Below are 23,138 nucleotides of genomic sequence, written 5' to 3'. Positions count from 1 at the left end.
ACACCTACCAGAGGAAAGGTTAACTAAAGAGGATTTCTTAGAATAACATTGTGAATTATTCTAACCTCTCGAAGTTACCAACGAACAGACGTATCTCACTACCCACAATTTTGTACCATAACCGATTATAATGATATAACAACATAAAATATTTTTACCTATCACAATTCTTCTCATTTTTCTCCTAATTTGAAGGCAGGTCAAACATATAGCCAATTCACATACAAATACTTAGACATAATGAAAAACTAGTAAGCAAATAACGACGGTAAAGTTTAGCCCAAGTAAACGCAACACGGTATGTATTAATTTATTCACAGACATCAAGAAAATAGCAGAATTCAAGTGGTACAAAATTTAATACTTTTGAGATATGTAGCGAATCCGTTTGACGGATGTTTCCCAGGTAATTTGCCTTTTTTGCTCAATAGTTAAGCACCACCATGATAAGATTTCCATAATTTGAAAAATTGCACGGAATATCTAATATCCACGTTAGCAGGGGCGCGGCTAGGAATTAAGGCTTGGTGCAACTAATGCTGGGGGGCATGCATTACCCGCCAGGGTAAGCGGGAGGTGCGGGGGCCTTCCTCCAGAAAAATAGATAAATGATTAAAATGGTGAGTTTTACAGCTTTCTCGGGGATATTTTATTAATCCAAGCACTATTCTATAAGTAATATTAATCCAATAAAGCCAAATAGATTATACTTAAAAATTTCTCTGAGCTGTGGGGGGAGGGGGTTTATCCCCCAAACCCTTCCCTCGCTGTGCCACTGTACCTTAGGACATGAACTTACCGAATAAAATAAACTTAAGTGTATAATTATCCTAGCACCAAGTACCGACAATTTTTATGATTTTTTTACTCCTGTTGTATTCCACATATGCCTTTTGTGTTTCACCAGCATCAAGAATGAGCAAACCAAGACAGATTTGACGTTAGCTTAAATTTTAATATACAATTCGTCTGTTCAAAATCCCCCATCACCTACTCCACATGACTTACCCGAGGGCTTCCTTCGTTGTTCTTCACCTCCAATCTTCCTTTAATGGCTATGTGAATCAGACTATTGTTTCCCATTTAGTTTTGACCGATTATGAGACGCGATGGTATGATGAAACAATCCTCTGTAATTATTTTCTCAAAAATACACAAATTCGTTTATCTCATTTCTGCATATTAATACAAACGAGACTAAACTGAACGAAATCCAGTAGTTGGTGAATAATCAATCCCTGCCATGCATTCTTGGTATGTACACCAAAGGGTATTCAGTATAGTAGTGATTCAATGTAATTAGTGACGCGTTACACCCCAATCATATACTTTACTAAAGTAGGGAAGTGCACTGTCCGGCACTAAATACACGTCCATCGGTTGTCGAAAAACACTTCTAAATCCATACAGTTTCAAATTACTGCTTGTAACCAAATTTACATACGGAAGGAGCAATTCCTTCACCTGATGGTATATCCTATAATTGGCATGACGTAGCTCCCAAACTAAAATTATTGATTGTACACACAGTATTAACTTTTCAGTTTTTTTTCAAAATTATTATAACTTTCGCGGTGTGTAATCATTAGGGACTTAGCTATTTTGGATTAATGAAATCCTGAATGGCTCATGGGCATATATGTTAGGGACACCGAGAGCATCATAAATTGTATGCGGAATCCAGCTACATAAAAAAACAAGGCATAAAAAGTGTCCTGGCGATAACGCCGGTATTTAAATACTTCGGTCACTTTGCAGATGATTACCAGAAAATGGATCCCTAGGCTTTTCTGCACAGTCTCTACGTTAGGGCGCCTTACTTTAACTTTAAAAACGGCCTGAATGCCCCTATTCTTTGCGGATATTTAAGTGCGCAAAGAATGACCGTCTTTCTCAATTATGTCCTAAAATTTCGTACACTTTAAGGCCGCGAATAACTCAACCGCTTTGTAGTAATACTATCTAACTAAAGGGAAAATATACTTAGTCGTTCAGTATTAGTACACAAGAGGAATTTCAGTATTACACCAGCATACGGATCTCTTACAGAAGATAGGTACAATACACATAAGACACCCTATGTTCAAAATCCTCTGTGGAAATTTCTCTTACCTCAGTATGCACACAGTATGCCGTTGCTCAATCACTTAAATAATTTAACATACCAATTCGAATGTATAGATGATTTTTCCCCTCAGTTATAAAATCCCTGTGTAGCCCTATAAGTTATCATTTGAAGCAACATTTCTCAGTTATTTTGGCACCGCTTTGTAGGACGCTAATTTGACATCTAAAAGAGAGATTTCTTGTCTTATTCTGAATCCAAAGTCTTACCCAAGTCCTTACACAATAGGCCACATTTTTTCTAAAAAACCACATGCAATTCGCAGTACACGAGGCTCAAAAATTATTTCGTTATTTTTTCTGCTGTTTTATATTTTTCAAATATGATTGATGATAAAGAAAAATAAGTGTTGGAAAAACACTTCAGATATCTACAACGAAAAACATGGTGCGCATAATAGAGTATAAAATTAATAATTGCTGGTTAATATACATCTGATTCTTGATTACATGGGCACCACGTTTTTCGTTTCAGATATCTGAAATGATCTTCTAAAACTTATTTTACTTTCTCATCAATCATATTTGAAATTTTAAATAATTTAAGGGGCCGTAGGCAGTTCTTTTCATCATTTGACACAACGCGGTTTTTATAAAAATTCTATTTTTAACCTTTAATATTATTTTATATTTTACCGTTCTCATTGCAAAAAAAATAGTTTAGGAATGAAAAATACAAAACTTTGCTTTCTACAACCTAACTTTTATTAGCCGACAGGTTTCCCTACACGGTATTATTTTCAAGACTGGATTTAAACGAATTGGTAATAGTTTATGTACCAGGTCGGGTGGGAGTAGACGGTGATGTGGAAGCTAGGGAAAGGAATTTACAGGAGGGAAAGGGTAAGGAGTGGGGCGTGGGTTCACGTCATAGGGATTTTTTGACGTGTGATAGTAGAATGTCTAGGAGGCACGCCTTTCGTCCACGCCCGGCCACGCTCATCTATTATCTTTTTCTCAACTACTAAACTTTACATTCCGAAACTCTTCAACACCAATACAAACCACTTTCTACGTCACGTCATCTTTTCGCATAAGAAAACAGAAATTCTCTAAGCCAAGAACTGAAACAAAAAATAGGGTGGTTTCCTATTATTTTTTATTGCCTTAATCGAAAGATTATTACTCCTGGAGTACGTATTTCACGCTTTTAGATTTTTAAATGACGATATCTATTTTTCGCGATTACATGAAAAGTGAAAATTTTCAAGCGCGCGAAAACGCGATGGCTAAGTATGAATGCTGGGAAAACTCCGTGTGACGTCGTTCTGGTTCCCGCTGCCGCAAGTGAGGTGACCTTGGGGCGAGGCTTTGAGCGCTGATACGACGCAGGATGCTAGCAGGTAGCTGAGTACCCTGCTAGCTGGTAGCGCTTGGCTTAAATAAGGATTATTATTACCTTATCAAACGAAGGAATCTTTCCGACCTTAAGCAGTTTTAATAGGTGATTATTAAGAGACGTTTCCCTGCTCTGTGCCTCATGCATGCATTGGTAATCTCAGACGATGTAAAACTCCTATCTACTCGTATAGCAACTAGGTCCCTGTGATGTCACGTGGAATGGAATCGCATGGGCGCCAATCTGGCTTTTTTCAAATGAGGATAAAATTGACCATTGTCATTCGTTTAAACCGGTATTTCTAAACCCAAATAATTTGTATATTATGAATACACTAATGGTGGGTAACGAATCGTAATCAATGCCTTTCGTTTTCTTTGATGAAGGAAACTACCCTAGTCATACGTCCCGCGAAGCTATTCAATTACATTTCTGCCGACGTTTCAACAGAAGACTTTTGCATCGTCCTTTTGCATCGCCAGGGCTGAATGATAAAACAACATTGAGGGCGATGGATTAGTTAACCGTTGAAACGTCTGTAGAAATGAAAGCAAGCCTGGCCCAGTTGGAAACCAAAGAAAGTTTAATTGCAAGGGATAGCCATCTCCTCTTCACTCACTCCGCAATTCAACCCAAAAATTGGTTTGGATAGTTGAGGGTAGAGCTCACCCCGAACTAAGATAAAGGATTGTGAATTTCATATATTCATGGTACGGGGGGGTAGTTCCTTTCCCTTGGCCACCTCGCGCTTCGAGGTTTTTGCTTAGGGGTGTCGGAAATACTTCACACGGGTTTTGAACCCGGAACCTCTCGATCGTCAGCCAAGCGGGCTTCCCACTAAGCTACCATGATCCCCTTAATGTATGCATCATCTTCTCTTAATTGGAATATATATTTCAAACCCTTCCAAAATTATCATTTACGTTCACTCCTTCTAAAATTGAGATCCATGCTTTAAATTTTACTAAAATATAATTTATACAAACAATTTTACTAAAATAAAATTTATACAACCATTGCATTTTTAACTGCCTAATTTTCCCAAGTAAAACGTGGGTCTAATATTTTTTGGGATCCCTTTTATTCCTAATTGATGGAAATATATTTTTAAATATCATTCCAATATCTATTTTACGATCATTTTTTCCTAGTCCAATAGCATTTTTGTGCCTGCAACTTCAGTTCTTCTGAGTCAAAGGTAGCGGGTTCGAGTCCCGGTTGGGTAAGTTACCCTTATCCAGGGCATGGATGTTTTGCACTTTTGATTGTTACATATAATCATAAACTCGGACGTAAAGGCCGACTAGTGCTGTTTTCGGCGGTGTGGAAATATATGTAAATAAATAAAAAGTTTTTTCTGCATCAATATAGTTCACTAATTCATGGATTTATCCCGTTATGATATTCATTTTACGCTCCATTGGCTACGTATGCAAAAGCCTATCATTTTTAGAAAAAGCTATTGAGTGCATTCATCGTGGATCATTTTCTTACAAATGTTGAAAGCATGATGAGAGGGAATGACTAACACTATCATCTAATATGTAAATGCGAGTCTAGCATGGAGAGGTTTATGATCCTAATCCGGCTTAGAAATTTATTCTAATATAATATTTTCTGTATATTTCCATTTCAATGTAGAAGATATCATTCTAATGAAATTTTCATAAGCTTATTGTAATAATAAACATACCGAGTAGAAAATATATCGTCGCTGGTATGTTGTTTTCAATCATCGTAGTTCAGTCTTAATGTAATCGCCATAATGTCAGTAGAGATATTAGTGACAACATGGGTAAGAGGTGCTATATATTCCTACGATTCTTCTGTAAGTGCACTGAATTTCCGTAGTTTTTGGAAATTATGAAATTTTACCGAACGAAAATGAGTAAATATGTGTGGCTTTATTAGACTACGCCTTATAAATGTATAATGTAGCTTTTAACACCTGTATCACTATTGACAGAACGAAGCATTTTCTCTTGAAACGAGTTTTCTCTTGAAAAGCTGTTACCTAAAGAAAAAAAAACAATATGCAGCAAAACAATTATGTTGCCTATTAAAATTATTGGGATGTTAAAATTCGATAATTTATCAGTGATTTATTGAATTTCGCGCATATTTATACCTTTTAATGTATTTTTTGCACAGTATTTATGTAATTTATTTCAGAAAACTTATTCATTCTCCCAAGAACTGTATTTCAGATTGTTATTATCACAAAACATGCGCAGATTTTCAAGTCATTTGATCGCCAAGCATGTATCAAAATTTCCATTAGTGGACTATTGTTAAAGAAATGATAGAGGGCTACTTTGCCTGAGATGACTATCCCTGTTGGCTCGAGAGAATATTCATATGAAAATGATAATGGGGTTGAATGTATTAAAATGGTGGTTATTCTGCCACGTTTCGTTTTAATTGCATATAAAGATTAATTAAGGATGATTTATTCTCCCTAGAACATACATTGTCTTTTAAATAAGTCGTGATTAGTGGCTAGATATGTGACTCTGTCATAAACAAATAAGTCGATTGTTTAGGAGTAAGGTCCCACAACGTTTTCCTGTTCCTCGTCGAGTTGAGTATTTGTATTAGTATGGCGACTTAAGATGTAAATACCTGAACAACATCTCATCATCAGTGGTCAACAATCCTAAGATTGGTTTGACGCAGCTCTCCACTAATTTTCTTTTCAGATAATCTTTTCACACCTACATATTTCTCCTCTTTCACATCTTTCTTTACCCGTTCCATGTATTTTGTTCGAGGTCTTTATTTTCCGTTCTTGCCATCTACTTGTCCCTCGAGGTTTGTCGTTATAAGGCCATCATGTCTGTAAGGTTGTTCCGTCTTCTTGTCAAGGTTTTCATGAGGCTTCTCTTCTGCCCTACTCTTAATAAAACTTCCTCATTACTTACTCGCTCGATCCATTCCACAACATCTAAATAAGCGAAATTAGCCAATAAGATCCTGCGAGTCCGGGCTCAAATCCCAGATGTGGAAGAGATATTTCAGAATCATCCCCATACAGTACGATTCAAGGACAGCACTCTGTCCGTTGGTTGATCCGTGGTAACATTGGCACCTTTCGTCTAGAGAAAGCTAATGCCAACGCCGGGTCTAATCTTTATTCCCTACCCTTCCCTGAAGTTGCAAATGACAAATCGATACCTCCACTGCACAAACGCTCAACAATCGCCCACCGTATCAAATCCGCTCATCTTGTAGTCCAACAATACGAATCCGGTCAGCTGGCAGTGTCCGGAGCATAAACGCTCATCTCCTATTCTCCAAGCTTGGAGGTGAGCGTTTACGCTTCGGACACTGCCAGCTGAGCGGATTCGTATTGTTCGGCTACTAGATGAGCGGGTTGGATTCGGTGGGCGATTGTTGAGCGTATTTGCAGTGGAGGTATCGAAATGTCGATTGCCTCCAAATTCCATTCTAGAAAGTTTTATAAGTATTTACAATTTATTTTTATTAAAATATGGCATGCGGCTATGTAATTTCTAACCAGTTATTATTAGCAGCATTAGATCTACACAATGAAGAACAAATATAGCTATCTAATAACAAAGTAAGATACAGAAAAAGCACCTATAGCGAATAAAAAATTACATGGATAATTATTGAGTAGAAAGATAATTTACATTAATATGTTTAATATTTTTATGATCGTGAGGTGCGCATTTGGGGATTATTTTGCATGCTGCATGCTGGTAATTGATCACCCCCTGCCAAACCCCTTCGTGGTGGCTCGCAGGATATTTAGATTTCTTTATTTTTATTTATTTCCAATACCCCATAAACAGCACATTTACGGCCTTTACAATGGGGAATTAAAAATGAAGGACATTCACACACGCCCATGCCCTGGGTAAGCGTAACTTACCCAGGCGTGACTCGAACCCGCGACACTCGGTTTGGAAGTCGAGAACTTTACCCCGCCGCCACCGAGGCCGGCGATGTAGATTAGCATCCACTAAATTCGCAATTTTCTTAACAATAATGCATATGGATGGATATTTACCGAAAGAATAAGCATATCGATTACAAAAGCAGCAAGAGCCACCAGAATCCAACTTTTCCACATCGTGGAGCCACAAAATTTGTCACAGCCCTCTTCTCAGAAATCCCGTCCCGACCACCGGGTGAACGCGCTTGCCGCGATAACGACCGACTCGATAACCGTGACGCTTTTGTTTTTCCACGGGACACCTTCGCGTGACTAACTTGCTGCAGCATTATCGCCACAGCAGCCTCACCCGTAAAAATAGAAGAATGAGCTTTTGACTGCTCCTTCCCGACCGAATCCGAGGTGCGGCTTTCGCTTACGAAGGGGAAAAAATAAAAAGGCGCGGAGGTCATCGCATTCAACAAACCCTTCCTTTGATTAAACCCGCCAGGACCATTATGGGACCCTTTTCCGGCGATCACGCTTAAGATGACATGTGAGTGTTATCTATATTATAAATTGATTAATTTGATATTTTCATTGAGTTTTGGGAAGAGAAATATATATTTGAACGTGCCTTTTAACATCCTAAACCTTAAATGGTCATATTAAAAATGCCTCTGAATTTTTATAAACATAATAAATTGGTGAAATCTTCTCTGGGTTTACACTGGATGAGTTTTTTTATAGGCCTCATTAGAGGGGGCCTACGAGCAGCTCACTCGCACGCCCCCTCTAATAAGGCTTACAAGTAAATCACCCGGTGGAAAACCCGAGAAGAGATCGCCAGTATCATACGTGGGGAAAAAAGAAAATCATACATCATACTAAATAGGGTGGTTTCCCTCTATTTTTTAATTGCCTTAATCGAAAGATTATTACTCCTGGATTTCACGCTTTTAGATTTTTAAATGACGATATCTATGTCTCGCGATAAATGAAAAGTGAAAATTTTCAAGCGCGCGAAAACGCAAAGGCTAAGAATGTATGCTGGGGAGACCCCGTGTGACGTCATTCTGGTTCCGGCTACCGCCATGTGAGGCCACCTGCATGGGGCCATGTGAGGCTATGAGCGCCGCGCGAAAACGCAAAGGCTAAGAATGTATGCTGGGGAGACCCCGTGTGACGTCATTCTGGTTCCGGCTACCGCCATGTGAGGCCACCTGCATGGGGCCATGTGAGGCTATGAGCGCCGCGCGAAAACGCAAAGGCTAAGAATGTATGCTGGGGAGACCCCGTGTGACGTCATTCTGGTTCCGGCTACCGCCATGTGAGGCCACCTGCATGGGGCCATGTGAGGCTATGAGCGCCGCTACGATGCAGGCTGCTGGCAGGTAGCAGAGTATCCAGCTAGCAAGTAGCGCTTGGCTTCAATAAGGATTATTAATACCCTGTCAAACGAAAGGTAAGTTTCCGACCTTAGGCAATTTTAATAGGTGATTACTGAGAGATGTTTCCCTGAGCTCTTGCCTCATGCATGTATCGGTAATCTCAGACGATGTAAAACTCCTGACTTCTCATATGGCATCTAGGTTCCTCTGACGTCACGTGGAGTGACATCGCATGGGCGCCAATTTGGCCTTTTTCAAATAAGGTTAAAATTGACCATTAACATTCGTCTAAACTGGGATTTCTAAAACCACATAATTTTTATATTATGAGTACAATAATGGTGGGTAACGAATCACAATCAATGCCTTTCGTTTTCTTTGATGGAGGAAACTACCCTACTGATTAAATTTTTCCATTTGTATTGCAGAAGTACATCGTAAGATGATAGAGCCGTTCTAAGTGAGCAAATCATTAAAATTTCAATGCAAACTTTGTAATTTGTTTATAAGGAGGTACGACCATAATTATTTAAGCAGCGAAAAATCACCAACTTCTCTTATTGAAAATGTCCCGATATTCGCACTAAAATTGCGGCAACGTGCTCTCATCACGACATTATTAATTTTATTCGTATATATACTACTTCTACGCTAGCACTTTACCAAGCCAACCGTGTTGTATTCGATGGGGTAATTGAGTACTCATGGGGGGGGGGGGGTCCAGTAGCCACCTCAGATCGGAATGTAATTACTGCTATCGGAATGTCTACTACTAAGGGTATTCGTACACTTGTGATGGGCTCGAATACATAAATGTAGATGTAGATTAGAAGGCTAAGGCCTGTATTGTTGGTCGCTACTTCAAGGCGACCTTCACCTTCTCCGGCTCCTAAATGAGAGATTTCAGTTCGAGAGACGTCTGAAGGTCTCCTTCATCGCCACTTTGCTTGTGAAGGAGGCCTTATCAACGTAGGTTGGTCGGGCCCAACCTTCACATATGAAGAAATCCTAAGACTTAAGTGATAAATCCTTAGTGCCAGGCTATCATTCTATGAGCAATATAGAAAAGATACATTTCAATGCAAAACACACAACATCAACTTAGAACCAACTTAAGGGCGGATGGCGGTACTTGGGCAAACTTTCAACATGAAACATGATCACAGAGACACTAATATCCATTGTTCCACATTCTCAAACGAGACCTTGCAGAATGACTCAGTGTACAGTGTCGAAACATGGGTCGGACTAATAAATATTTTTGGAACATACAATATAAGTGCCTCTGTGATAATGTTTCATCAACTTAGAACCTAACTATGCTTCTGAGTCCGTCAGAAACGATAAAAAAGAGAGATTCCGAACGGATTGGAGTAAACATTTATTATTCCCCTGAACAACGAAGGACTTTAATAAATGCTACAGGGCTCTTAGTAGTCAAATATCTGTAACGCGCATCCCCTACCTTTTTTTGCAGGCCAATGGCTGAGGCGGCTTGCGAGAAAGTAAATAGAAGTAAATCTGGTCCATCGGAGCACTGGAATTCCTGTGCTGAAGTAAATACGGTACTCTCCCAGAATGTGCGTTGCTAGCGGCGTCCAAACTCAGAGTATTCAGAGTTATTTAGCGATTGGTGGATCCGTAGGACAAGGCAAGGAGGAAACCGCAAAGTATCACCTTAAAGATGCGAGAGTACCAATTCCTTAAAAATTACTTGTGACAGCAGCAAATCCGAGGCGCGGGTTCGCCGCGGACGGAAAAGTATACGGACACATGGGAAATAATTTTTAGGAAATTCCTAGGAATTGATTGCTTGAGACCAATGAAATCCTTTGCCAGGGATCATTTGGTCCGTTTCCATTTAGAAGAGGAAAGTACCGTACTGAGGATGGCGTAGGAGTCGGTAGATTCAAGTCGATAAAATCAACAACACTCTTCTGAAATCTATGACGTTATATGACTCTATGGACAGCGTAACAAACTGTTGAAAAATGAAGTTCATAGTAATTGATAATATAAAAAAGTGCAAAGAGAGACCTGTAAGAAAAGAAATTGAATAAATAGCTATTCAAACTTCAGAATCATGCGAAAGAAACAGGATGACAACACAAGTCTTAATTTCGGGACATTGTATCGGAACTCAGCAGTGTTCGCCCGTGTTTTCATTAACAATTTCTGTCTCAAGGTCAGTTTACACGACACATTAACTCATACGAGTAATGCCTAATTGCATGAACGATTTTGGTGGACCAAAAAGGAACTTGTACGAATGCATGAATAAAACTAGAAAAGGTTCTCGTTTTTATTCATTCATTCGTACAATTTGGGTTGTTAGACAACGATTTTGGCGTTCATTCTCGCGCTCAAGAATTTCGACATTAACTCGTACGGGCTAATTTACCGTGAGAACCAGCTTTTAAGTCTTACGTCTTACGCCTCTACGCAGACCAGTCATCGATGGCACTAATCGGAGCCGTGGATTTCGCCTCCGCCGTGTCGCGACGGAAAAATAAAAAGTGCGCGGTAGAAAATTTATTTCAACAGACTAAAACTTAACTTAAACAAAATAGACCCATGGATCACACTTATGGAGGGGTCACGTGATCCATCCCCGCTGAGACGAGGAAGGTGCATTAATAAGCAGGGCGTAGGAGTAGGTAAAACCAAAAATACTCCTTTGAAGACAGTGTAGTCGAAAAAAACATTTAAAATTAGGTTCAGAGTTATTGATGATGCAAAAAAGTGCAAAGAGATTTGGAAGAAAATAAATTTAAAAAAAGCTCTTCAAACCTCAGAAACATGCGAAAGAAACGGGATGAATAGATGAGTCTTACAATTAATTGCGAGACATGATATCGGTATTCAACAGTATTCGTCAGCGATTTCATTTCCAATTTTTGTTTTAAGGCCAGTTTACGTGAGGCATTAACCCTTACCAGTTAATGTCTAATTGCATGAACGATTTTGGTAGACCGAAACGGAACATGCACTAATTCATTAATTAATTTTGAACATGTTCTATTTTCTGTTCATGCATTCGTACAAGCTGGGTGGTTACACGATGCATTTTGGCGTTGATTCTCGCGTCCATGCATTTAGATATTAACTCGTGACAGCTAATGTCCACCTTTACGGCTTGACATAATGGCCAAGCCTTTCCGACTTGCGTTTTCCTATCTTAGATCACTTGCAGGTATCAATCAAACAAGAGCTCTACTAGCAGGCATCAATGAGAAGAATCCGAGTCGCGGATTTTACCTCCGCCGTGTCGCGACGGAAAAATAAAAAGCGCGCGATGGAAAATTTCTTTCGACCAACCCTACTTCGGCTGAGACTTCACTTAAACAAATGAGACCAATGGGATCCTCTTCCAGAGGGGTCACGTGATCCATTCCCGCCGCCGACGGCGCGACGCGAGAGGTGTCGGGGGGTGGGGGTTGGCCGGCGCGGCGGGAAGGCGTGGTCCCCCCCCCGCTCCCTTCTCCACGCGCCCGCTTTAGTGTACGCACCAGCCTCGTGAGGGAGCCCCCTCCACTACTCTCCCCCCCACCCCTCCGCCTCCCTCCGCCCCCTCCCCCGTCTTCCCTGGTCCTCTCTCTCCCGTTCCCGTCAGTCCGTTGTGTGCCTCCGCGCCGTTAAGGCTCCTTCAACCCACCTACATTAACCATTCGGGTCCCTCCTTTTTTCCCTTGACCACTCACCACAGGGGGAAAAATCACAAAGGAAGGAGAGGGCTAAAAACCCTGGAGAAAGGTGGAGGATTTATTTTTTTTTTCGTCTCGCACAGGGATAAGTCCCGATCCCCTCCTGGTTTTTTTTCGGGGGATAGAGTTGGTGACAAAACGAAAATTCACGTTTGCGAATCTCTTTCGAGCGCGAGGTGGACATTTTTTTCTTTACACGCGTGCTCGTTAAGCAGTGTCCGGGGAAACTTCCGGAGATCGCGACCGTGGATAGTGACGACCACGTTTTTATTTCAAATCGACGATCCGTCATCCAAACTGCCGCTAAACACGTGGTGAAGTGTACCGAGTCTCCCAACCCAAGTTTTCCGCGCAGTGGCATACGGGGAGGTAGTGGGCCATCGTGGCCGAAACAGTGGTCGTCCCGGCCGCGTCATTGGATCCACCCCCGGTGCTGGTAGACACGTTGGGAAGAAAAACAGGATCCGGAGTGCTTTTTAAGCTTCGCAGATAAATATTTATGATTATTCGCGGTTAGAAATTCCATCTACAGACTTACTCTATTGTCTCGGTTGGTGTCGATTTTTGTGACGATCACGTTGGAAGAATTCCAACAGAAGAGTGATTTTTTGGTAGTGATTTTTTAATGTGATTCGTGTGTAGAAAACTTTGGGGTATACTTGTGTGAAATAGTGACAGCTCGTGAAACAGCTTGAAATCGTAAAACAGCTTGCCTGTCGTGTAAAGAAGAAATTGAAGTAAAGTAAGCGGAAATTTCTTCGGTCTTTGTGGATTGACTTACCGACGATATCCTTTTGATCACGGTAAGCCAAAAATTGTGCACGGTTATATCCTCTTATATAGTTTAAGTGGTTAAACTTAAATTAAAGAGGGACTTCAACGCAAAAGTCTCTTTCTCTTTTGTGACCTATTAACCTCAATATTTAACAACTTCTACCAGTCAAAGTAGCCGTTGATGTGTGAAGTGGTTATCGAATTTCAATTAGAATTAATTCTAATCTAATTATTCCCTGTCTAAAGTGAAGCTCTAATGACATATTTGAATCTCAACTAGGAAGATTTACAGCGGCCTACATGATGAAGAGCGCGCAGTCACTTCTTTTTTGCGAGTAGACACCAGAAATGGCAAAAAATGTAGTTCGAAGTGGTGCTCAAAATCCTGAAACTTACTAGTGGATCATACCGGGAACTCATTCCTGCGATATTTTTCTCCGCAACATCCCACTTCATACTGACATATACGGTGGGTAGGTACTTAACAATTCTCAGCCAAGTCGCTGAAGGGAATTCATATATGTCTGGCCACCAGTTGGATACTTTCCACCTGTGTCTGGAGTCCTTTTATCATAGTGAACAAGAATAACGAGGATTATCCCTCTTGCTGTGGATCCACGGATTCCGACAAATTCCGAATGGTGACTATAGAAAAAGTTTACCCATTTCTTGTGTGAATCTCTTTCACCCCACTTACGGTGGACGAAACTTGTCGAAATAAAGCGGATCGAAAACGTAAACCTGGTGCTCCGATGCGACACAAGTGGATGGTGCAATTCTTCCCGAGCTGTGACGGCTTCAGCCCTAACCAGGGAGTGCTCCGAGCGGATCTTCTGCGGGTAACGGTAGTGTAAGGCGCTGGGAAGCGTCGCCATCCAACGCCGCCGAAGACTACCAGTCGGAGGGCCTCACGGATATCAGGTAAGACCAATAATGAATGAATTCTCGTTTATTTTCTTCGACTTGGGTGGATTTGTAATTTTGATCGCTGATTCACAATTGAAACATGTGAAAATTTCAATTCCTTACATTTACGGTACACGATGTCATGTTTCGAGGCCCAGTGTGTGGTTTAAATAAACGCCAATTTCAGGTGTAATAGGAAAAAAATCGATGTTTAACAGCGCCTCAAAATTTTTCCGACGTTTTCCGCAACAAAGAGACTCTATTTTAAACAGCGAGGAGAAACATAACGTGATTTCCCTTTGAAATATGAAAGTGATAACAAGAGTAACTGCGAATCCCGAGGGAAGAATAAATAATATGTAATTTCTCATCTGAAAAAAAATAAGGAACATGATCAAAATTTCAATTTTTCAATTACTTATTCCGATTTTTTTCTGCGTAATTCGAGTAACGCATATAATATATTGGCAAATGCCATAATAATTCTAAAATAACAACTTGTAATTACTCAAACGGTTTTGGTGTCAGTCTCGCCATAACATATTCAGCGAAATAACTAGACAACAATAAATGTTAATTAAATTAGCAGACTTTTGCTCTCATTAAGAATTATAAAAGGGAGCGTATGTTTTTCATGAAAGACCTCGTGCCACGTTATTCATAAAATATCGTTCACGGAGCAGCGTAAGCTGGAGTGAGGGTGTTGAAACACCTCATTGCCCACGTAGGCTGTTCGACTGAGCTTTTAATAAATTCGCGTTCGATAGCGTAATATATGGATATTCTTATTGCCAATTATGACGTAAAATATGCCACTCACGCAGTGGTTTAACTCGTTAAGTTGTTGTGGCAGTTTACTAATACTTTATTAATATAAATGATTTTAATAAATAATTTTCCTTTCCAAAGCAATCATAATGGAAGTTATTTTTCAAAAATCTTATCCAAAGTCATTTTCTAGCTACGCCACTTGCATGTAAATGTTCAAAGTCACGTTTAAAATGAATCAATTTCAACTAATCCCAACATTACGATCTGATAATCAGTAACTGTTGGCGATTTATCCACCTCGAATCGGCTGAAGCAGTATTTAAAAGAGTACGCTCACTAATAGTTTTACTCAGGTTGCCAAACCGGCTTCGAGGTATTCGTCATTTAGAGATTATTTTTTCAACATTACAGTAGCCATGGAGGACGTAAGATGACCACGATGCTAATCCGAAATGATATAGAAGCACTTACTGTAACAACGTTCGGAAGAGTTGGAAGCAATCTAAGAAAAGCTCATGAGTAACGGGACGAGAATTACTGAGGAGGGATTTTTATTATTTAATTTGATTTGCGTCAAGGCCTCCCCATAATAATGCGCTCGGCCAAGCTTTTAACGTCTGCTCCAAGCCCTGCTCGGCTGTTACTGGCCTCTCACATACTTGGGCCACTTTTTCCCACTGCCATCTTCACTTTTAAAGTTCACGTGCGCGGAATAAATTGATTCTGGGATTCAAAACAATTGAGCCTCCATATTTGACTCATCGGGATTGATTAAGATTCAAAGTGAAGCTAAGATAGGGCTGACATCACGAGCTTAACCTTTAAGAGGACACTCCACGAATACGATTGATCGAGAATTTTTCGGTAACAGTACACGTATCACATTCAAGTGGCATCTCCACGATACACCTAACTCTCAGGTCATAAAATTCTACGATGAGAATGAACTTAATGCGACAGTCACATGAAGAATATCAAGCAATGGGCTATCATTTCATTTCCGCTAGAAAGAATACTATTCGTAACATTATTTAGTTCGCTGTTATGAAGAAATACAATATACAATAAAGTTATTGACAAAACCACTATAAAATAATAATACAGGAAAAATATTTGACGCATGCAATGAAATTGATAAAATATATGTTCATCATTATGAATACTTTTAAAAGAATTGTATTCAGGGGGGAAATTCACAAACTCATCCTCACCTATAGTGATGTCGATAACATAATTCTGGGCTGAGGAGAAATTGGAGGAAATAGTAAACGCAGTGATCAGCATCCTTTTAATTCGTACGACACGCTCAAAATAGTACGGGTAAGTGGGACTCAAATATACGTATTTTGCCGAAATCTTATTAAAGGCATCTACTTATAGCGCTACACCAAAGAAATGCACAGCTTCTCTAACTTTCTCATTATCTATGTTGTAAAAGTAATTAGATTTCCGGGGCGTTTGAATTTGCTTTAACAATTTAAGTAATCGCCTTAGATATGTACTCCGTCTTTAACTTTCTCATTGCTTAAATTGTACCAGTAATTGAAGTAAATTAGGATTTCGAGCCTAATAAATTTGTCCCGGGGGTCGTGCACGGTACGTAGGTCGTGTATTGATCACCCCAAGTCTATGACATTTTGCCGTTAAATAGCTGTAATACCACTGCCGTATGGACCGAAATATGCGGTGTAATAAAAACTTTCTCAGTATGAGGAGGTCATTAAGATTGCACTGGCTACGGAAAAATTCAATGTAGTGGACCGATCAAAAAGATTTTTATCACAGTCGGATGCAGAAATTGATACAAAGTTGATGTTTGAATGAGACTGCGGGATGGTTAGCAAAGAAATTTCGACCCTCAGAATGGGTCCCGTCTCGTATGCGAACGAAAGACATTTATCGTGTTGTTCTAGTCTCTGCTAGAACCACCATAATCGTTGTTCGCTCGAATAATGACACCAGGCCGAAGTCAACGACTTTCTTCGCCGACGTCTTTGGATCTGGATGGGAAATGATGGCATTCTCATATTCAGTGTAGAGCTGAACATCCTAAGGCATAGGAGATTGGAAAGCTTCCCAAAGAACTAAGTTGTAGGGTCCTCTCATTAGTACCGACTCATTATTATCGACGTCTCATAACTATCCCTCGAGAATATGACCTACTGAATGCAGATAGGGGTAGATCTTTAATTAATTAAGCATCTTAAAGGCAATTAAGCTTATGGAAACCGTCTCCTGATAAGGAAATTCGGATAGCGGTATCATTAGCTCCTTGCAAATTTTAGCTGAGGTACCAACATGCGAGGTTTTCCAGTGATAGTAAAAAGAACTACATCAGCGGGATACAGCAGAAGATTTGGGCCAACATGTTAGATAGAGATTAGTCAGGAATTTGAATCTTGCAGCGTGAGGACTTCATTTAGGTCTTCATAACGCCTACGTACTTCTAATCATTTCGCCCGTATCTACGCTCGGGTAGATGCCGTCTTACCACGTGGATAAAGAGAGTTCAGCGGAGGAACTTCGTCTGATTAAAATGGACCGTGCGTTTCTACTATCAAGGGGTAAATTAAAATATCTATAGAACAAGCACACAGATATTGTACGCAGTGACACATATATTTAACCCAATGACCTAAAAAGAACGACACAGCAAGGGATTGGCAGGATTGATAGGACAGTCGCTGCATACTAACGGATAAATAAAGTATTATCAATAGCAACCTCAAATAATGGAAACTAACGGTAAAATTATAAATATCATTTCCAGTAAACATCATATTAACACACTTTGAAATTCTAATAAATTAAAAGGAATTTGAAAACTCAAAGTAATCATTTTCCATATCAGTCCCAAAATGATTATTCCAGTTTGACTCATTTCCGATATCTTTTGAGAAAAACTCTAGCTCAAAGATAACGCAACTTAAACAAGGAAGAATAACGTAACCGGATAGCAATATGGCACTTGGCCACCACAGCGATCATTGGGAAAGCCACACCAATGCCTGAACGACGAGGCAAAATAAATAAATTAAATTCCTTGGAAATTTAAAGGAAAACATGTATTCTTTTCCTCGCAGATTAACCATTATCTTCTTCTTTATCTTTCTCTCTAAACTGACGCTTTTACGGGGGATAAAGACATTTGTGCGTTTTTTCCCTAAAATTTCACTCATTAATAGAATAAGCAGTGCTAAAATACTTTTTCAACCTTTGAAAAATATTAGAAGTTAATTTCAAGCTTTTGGCAAATCATGATACAATATGATATTATTTTCGACAAAAAATCAAAATAACGTCGTTCTGCGATAAATCTTCCTAGAGCCTTGATTCACAAGGAATGGACTTGTGAATCTCTCTTTACTCCAAACTCTCCTTACTCCAAAGAAGAATTACCATGAAACTAAAATACGTAAGGAAAATATCGCTCTATTGCTTGCACACGATCAGTGACGATCGTTGGTGATGACAATCACATGGGGAAGTGTATTTTTGTGTCATATGGATGCCATCAAGGAGAGGAATGCCGGCATCAATAGGCAGGTGAAAAGGCACTTGAACTTAAGGCCTTATCGAGATCAGATCTAGCGTTTATACACTATTTTACAATCGACTCGCCAAGATTCCTGGGTATATGTTCCGATTAGCGTAAGCGTTCATCGATCGATTGTATGGACAGATAATAACTGGCGCCTTTCCCCTTCCACCGCTTGAGTTTGCATCCCAATATTTTGGTGACTCAAGTAAATACGTATAAAAAAGTGGAGAATTGATAGTGAGAGTGCACTGTTTACGGGAGAATTTTATCTAGAGAGGCAAACGGAAGAATACCCGCTAACAACTAGGCTACTACGGCATGCCGCATGTTCACGCGACAGATTCATCACTATAAAGATAACTAGGCATAAAATATAGAGAATACATTTACGAAAACACACTAGGAGTACCAAAACAGAAATGACTTAAAATATTTCTATAGGAGCGATTGGATACATCGAGAAATTCAGTAAGCCTCCTCTCCATGCCCAATGATTGAAACTTAGTATAATAAGGCCGACAACTAACGCAAAAACCATTTAAAAACTCCTGCCAATCACCCTACGTGTGGCTCGCACGGTATCATTAAGATGTAATGTACAACGCATGGTTCCAAATTTTGACGCAAATGTTATTAAATATCAAGATCATTTTTTAGGCATGCAACATAAGTCTTCGGAATAGATCAACTAGTTTAAGACAGCAGAATCATATTCACAATTCCTTGAAACAAAAACAATTCCCATTCGTTATCCCACGCCTCCCATTCAAGCATGCAGGTGTAACTATATCAAGTAAACATTGACTTATATGCTTCACATTTATTTTAAATTAACGGCACTCCGTAAAGTGGCGAAATGACCATTAATGTCTGCTATTATTTTCTTCTGACGACCAATGAATTCACAAAACCTTAAAATAGCATTACTGAAATCCGCCTAATTTCGCAAATCGCATATTTGTTCCAATAGCCTAATTATTGCTTGGAATATAGGTCAACCGTTCTCGAACACTTCCGAGCCATTCATAGCAAAATAATGGCTTTGAGAGTTAAAAATTAACCAATTAACCACTCAATTTAATCGTGTGAAGTTTTATACGAGCTTTTTTCCTCAATGTAGAAAGGAAGTTACAAGCAAAAATGTTGAATAATTTATTCAACATATGAACTCCACGAAAATCAGTCTCCGACTCGATGACCAGCATATAAACGTAACACAATATTTTCAGTGTGGACCTTTACTGTTGCTGCAAGATAAGGGAAAAGAAATTCCTAGACGATCATTGACATTTTCTCTACAAGTTTCCTGTAGTATGGCCTTAATAACTTGTCAGATCTCAGTATAATATTCGGCTAATATCATGATTTAATGATATTCTTCTAAATAAGGTGACACTTAAAATAATTTCCTCTTAGATTTTATAACCATAGCGTTAAATAAAGCCATTTGTAATTAGATGTCTTTCTAGGGAAAATAGGGTCTTAAGAATATATGGCCATCTTTCCATAAATAATTATAGCCCACGTATTTGTCTCTCACTCACTAGTAAGCTAAAATAGGTGAATTACGAAATATCGGCACTCAAATCCCAACGCCCAAAAATATGCTCCAAGTCTTCAATGGCATAACGTTGGGACTACTTTGATTGCATTCTGGAAAGCTCAGTCATCGTATGTTATCAACAGTTTAAATTCAATACACCGATATATGAGCTGACCGTAGCACCATTTTAATATGGATAACGTGATCAGACTTCTTTGACAGCATTCATCAGCTCATAAGCCATATGATGGTATGGTATTGATGATGTATTTGCGTTTTACTAATGTCAGTATTCTAGTATCTTTTAAATTGATTTACAACTAAATTATCGCTATTTTTATTTTATTATGATAAAAAATTGTTATAACCTTTTATGTCATTTATGTATCAAACCTTTGTACTCTTATTCACTTAGCCCTGATAAAGGTGTAGAAATATAACAAAAAGTTGGCAAAAATTTGTATTAAAAATCTTCAAGACAAAGTATCAACATTAAAAATAGAGGTCAAAAGACAGAAAAAAACTCAATGATCGAATTGCGCGCGGATTTTAAATCAGTTCCTGTACAGCAACCTTCTTGTTCTAACTGTATCCTCTCTCAAACAAATATACAGGGTGTCCCAATTATCTTGACCACCCGAGGTAACTTTATGTCCAGATGCAAATTCAAAAATATGTGTCAAGCAAATGTTCATTATCCGTCAGGGGGACATTAATCAGCATGACTGCCTTCCTTGTAGCTTTGTTATTTACAAAGATATGAACAGCGGTATGTCTTTTTTAAATGGAGGAAATGAATTGCCGAATAAAAAATATAGGGTGCCTTTTAAAAAAGAAATACCGCAGTTCATATCTTGGTACATAACAAAGCTACAAGGAAGGCAATCATGCTAATTAATGTCCCCCTGACGGCTAATGGACATTTGCTCGACAAATTTTTGAATTTACATCTGGACAAAAATTTATTTCGGGTGGTCAAGATAAATGGGACACCCTGTATATGGACAATTCACAATTAAGGAAATACAAAATAGATTATGTCCTACATGGACAAAAACTCATATTCAAGGTAATATGAGTTTTTGTCCACATAGGACACGATAAAACAGAGGAGGTCGACGGGGATCACTGCAGTGTACTCGAACAGCTGAGGATTTGCATCAAAATATTATGAGAAGCGTCTGAACGCGGCAATCCATATTACTCGAAGTCTCACTCTTTGACGAGGCTCGATCTGATGGCTTCGAAAAGAGCAGCGACAGCGCATTCAAATGGGCCAGCTGAGTATATTCGTACCTACTTCCTTATTGAAAGATACACGAGAATCACGGAAGAGACATCGCCTCAGCCTTATCGCTCGGAGGCATCATTATAATGGAGACGTAACAATCTCTTTCACGATTATTAGCTGTCTCCCACTCGGAGGCTTATCACTAGGCATCTGATTAGATAAACCAGAGACTCACAGTGGCGTGAGATTCACCGTAGATATCTTTTTATATTTTTCCGTGTGACAGACGATTTTTTTTACAAGGTGGCTGGCATGATACTCAGAGATCAATTAAGGTAAATTTTCAAACGATGATAAACACTTTTTCCATACACTGGAAAAATAATTTTCCCTTCCTAAAATAAGTTTAAAAAGTCATTATAATTCGAAGTAGTATAATTTTCTAGGAAACTTTATCAGCTCCGTAGCCCGAGGGAATTGAAGCTTACTAAGAAAATGAGATTCATTGGGGACATGGGACAAAAAATTGAAACAAATGTCTTTAATTGGACTCATCAAATGAAGCAAGATTTCCAGATTGATACGCTGCGTTCATTTGTTACGTGCTTCATTATGTTGACGACTTTCCGGCCGTAGTGACTCAGTATTTCTCCTGGTCGAGGTTCAATTTCGATTTCAAAGTCGCTACTACGATGCAACCAAAAAAATTAACTAATGGGAACGTTTGAGATTTAGGGTTAAATCGAAGAATAGCTTTTTTACTAAATAATAAGTATATTCTTCCTTTACAACTTCCATTGAATTATTTTAAAAAAGAATAGATAACTTATTTTTATTGTAATAAGAGTATTGCATTTATGATAGAAAGCTACGGTTAGAGGCAATCCACAATATTTAGGAAAAGGCCGAAACTTAAAATCTGATCTGTTGACCCATGACTCATATAAATTGTTTATCCATTCTCATCAACAAAGACACAGAAACAGTCGTCATTTTGAATTCATTTCAATGATAGCAATTATACCTTAAGTGCTTTGGCAGTAAATGTAAAAAATCAATTCAGTTATGAAATCAATTTATGAAATGCAATATAAATCGGTGAGCTGAGTCTTCGTAGGTTGAACTCCAATCTGTTACAGAATTCAGAGTAAAATGAAGCAAACATCTTTATACCAAATATAAGAAACAATGTAGAAGACATTTATTTTCCTATTGAGCCTTGCACATTTCTTAGCGATTCCAAAGTCAATTTTAAGAATCCCAATTGGGTGAAAGTGATTCTGATGAAGTAGCAGTAACATTTCCAGCCACGAATGCGTGAATCGTTGAAAGCATTCGCATAAGCCATTCTTCTTCCTCTTGTGGAGAGAAATCACGTAGAATGTCGAGCTAGTCGTGTTTATACGAACACACACGTGCACGTGATCATTTTGATCGTCTGTCGCTATGAATACTTAAAACCTAACGAGCGACAAGTGAAGAGGGAGAAGCCATATCAGATTGAATGATAGCGCAGCGAAGCGGTTAACATCCTACTTATCTTTCGTCGCGATGATCAGCGAATACCGAGGAGTAATTATCACTCGGCGGTGGATTAGACTTGATAGTCCTTGCATTCCACGATTGGGAGTCGGAATGCACCGCATTTATGACACCGGTCATTGGCTCCCTAATGCGGACAGCAGGCAACCTTCCAAATTGATTACACTACAGCAGTAACACTTGAGATTGCTTGGATCACATGAAATCGTGGCAATTTTTATGCAGCATTGGCTATTAAGTTAGCAATAAAAAAAGGAATTTCTCAGCACTGGCAGGCGAGGACGCAACTTTCCTATCGATTTGCAGCCATTGCGTTAAGATCTTAAAAGAAAGTCGACACGCATGTGAGGGCTTACGCACGTAGGATGATGCAA

At 39.1% G+C, this 23,138-nt stretch overlaps 1 protein-coding gene across 1 annotated transcript in view; it reads left to right on the top strand.

The window, feature by feature from the left end:
• Positions 1 to 12,376: 12,376 nt before the first annotated feature.
• LOC124166862 overlaps positions 12,377 to 23,138 on the top strand; it is a 462,701-nt gene continuing 451,939 nt past the window's right edge. The window contains exon 1 of the mRNA XM_046544573.1: positions 12,377 to 14,151. The gene's annotated coding sequence lies outside the window, so the exon portion shown is untranslated. The remainder of the gene's footprint in view (positions 14,152 to 23,138) is intronic.

The sequence above is a fragment of the Ischnura elegans genome, chromosome 10, assembly GCF_921293095.1.
Source record: "Ischnura elegans chromosome 10, ioIscEleg1.1, whole genome shotgun sequence".
Lineage (NCBI taxonomy): Eukaryota > Metazoa > Arthropoda > Insecta > Odonata > Coenagrionidae > Ischnura > Ischnura elegans.
This window is presented reverse-complemented; position numbering and strand designations above follow the sequence as displayed.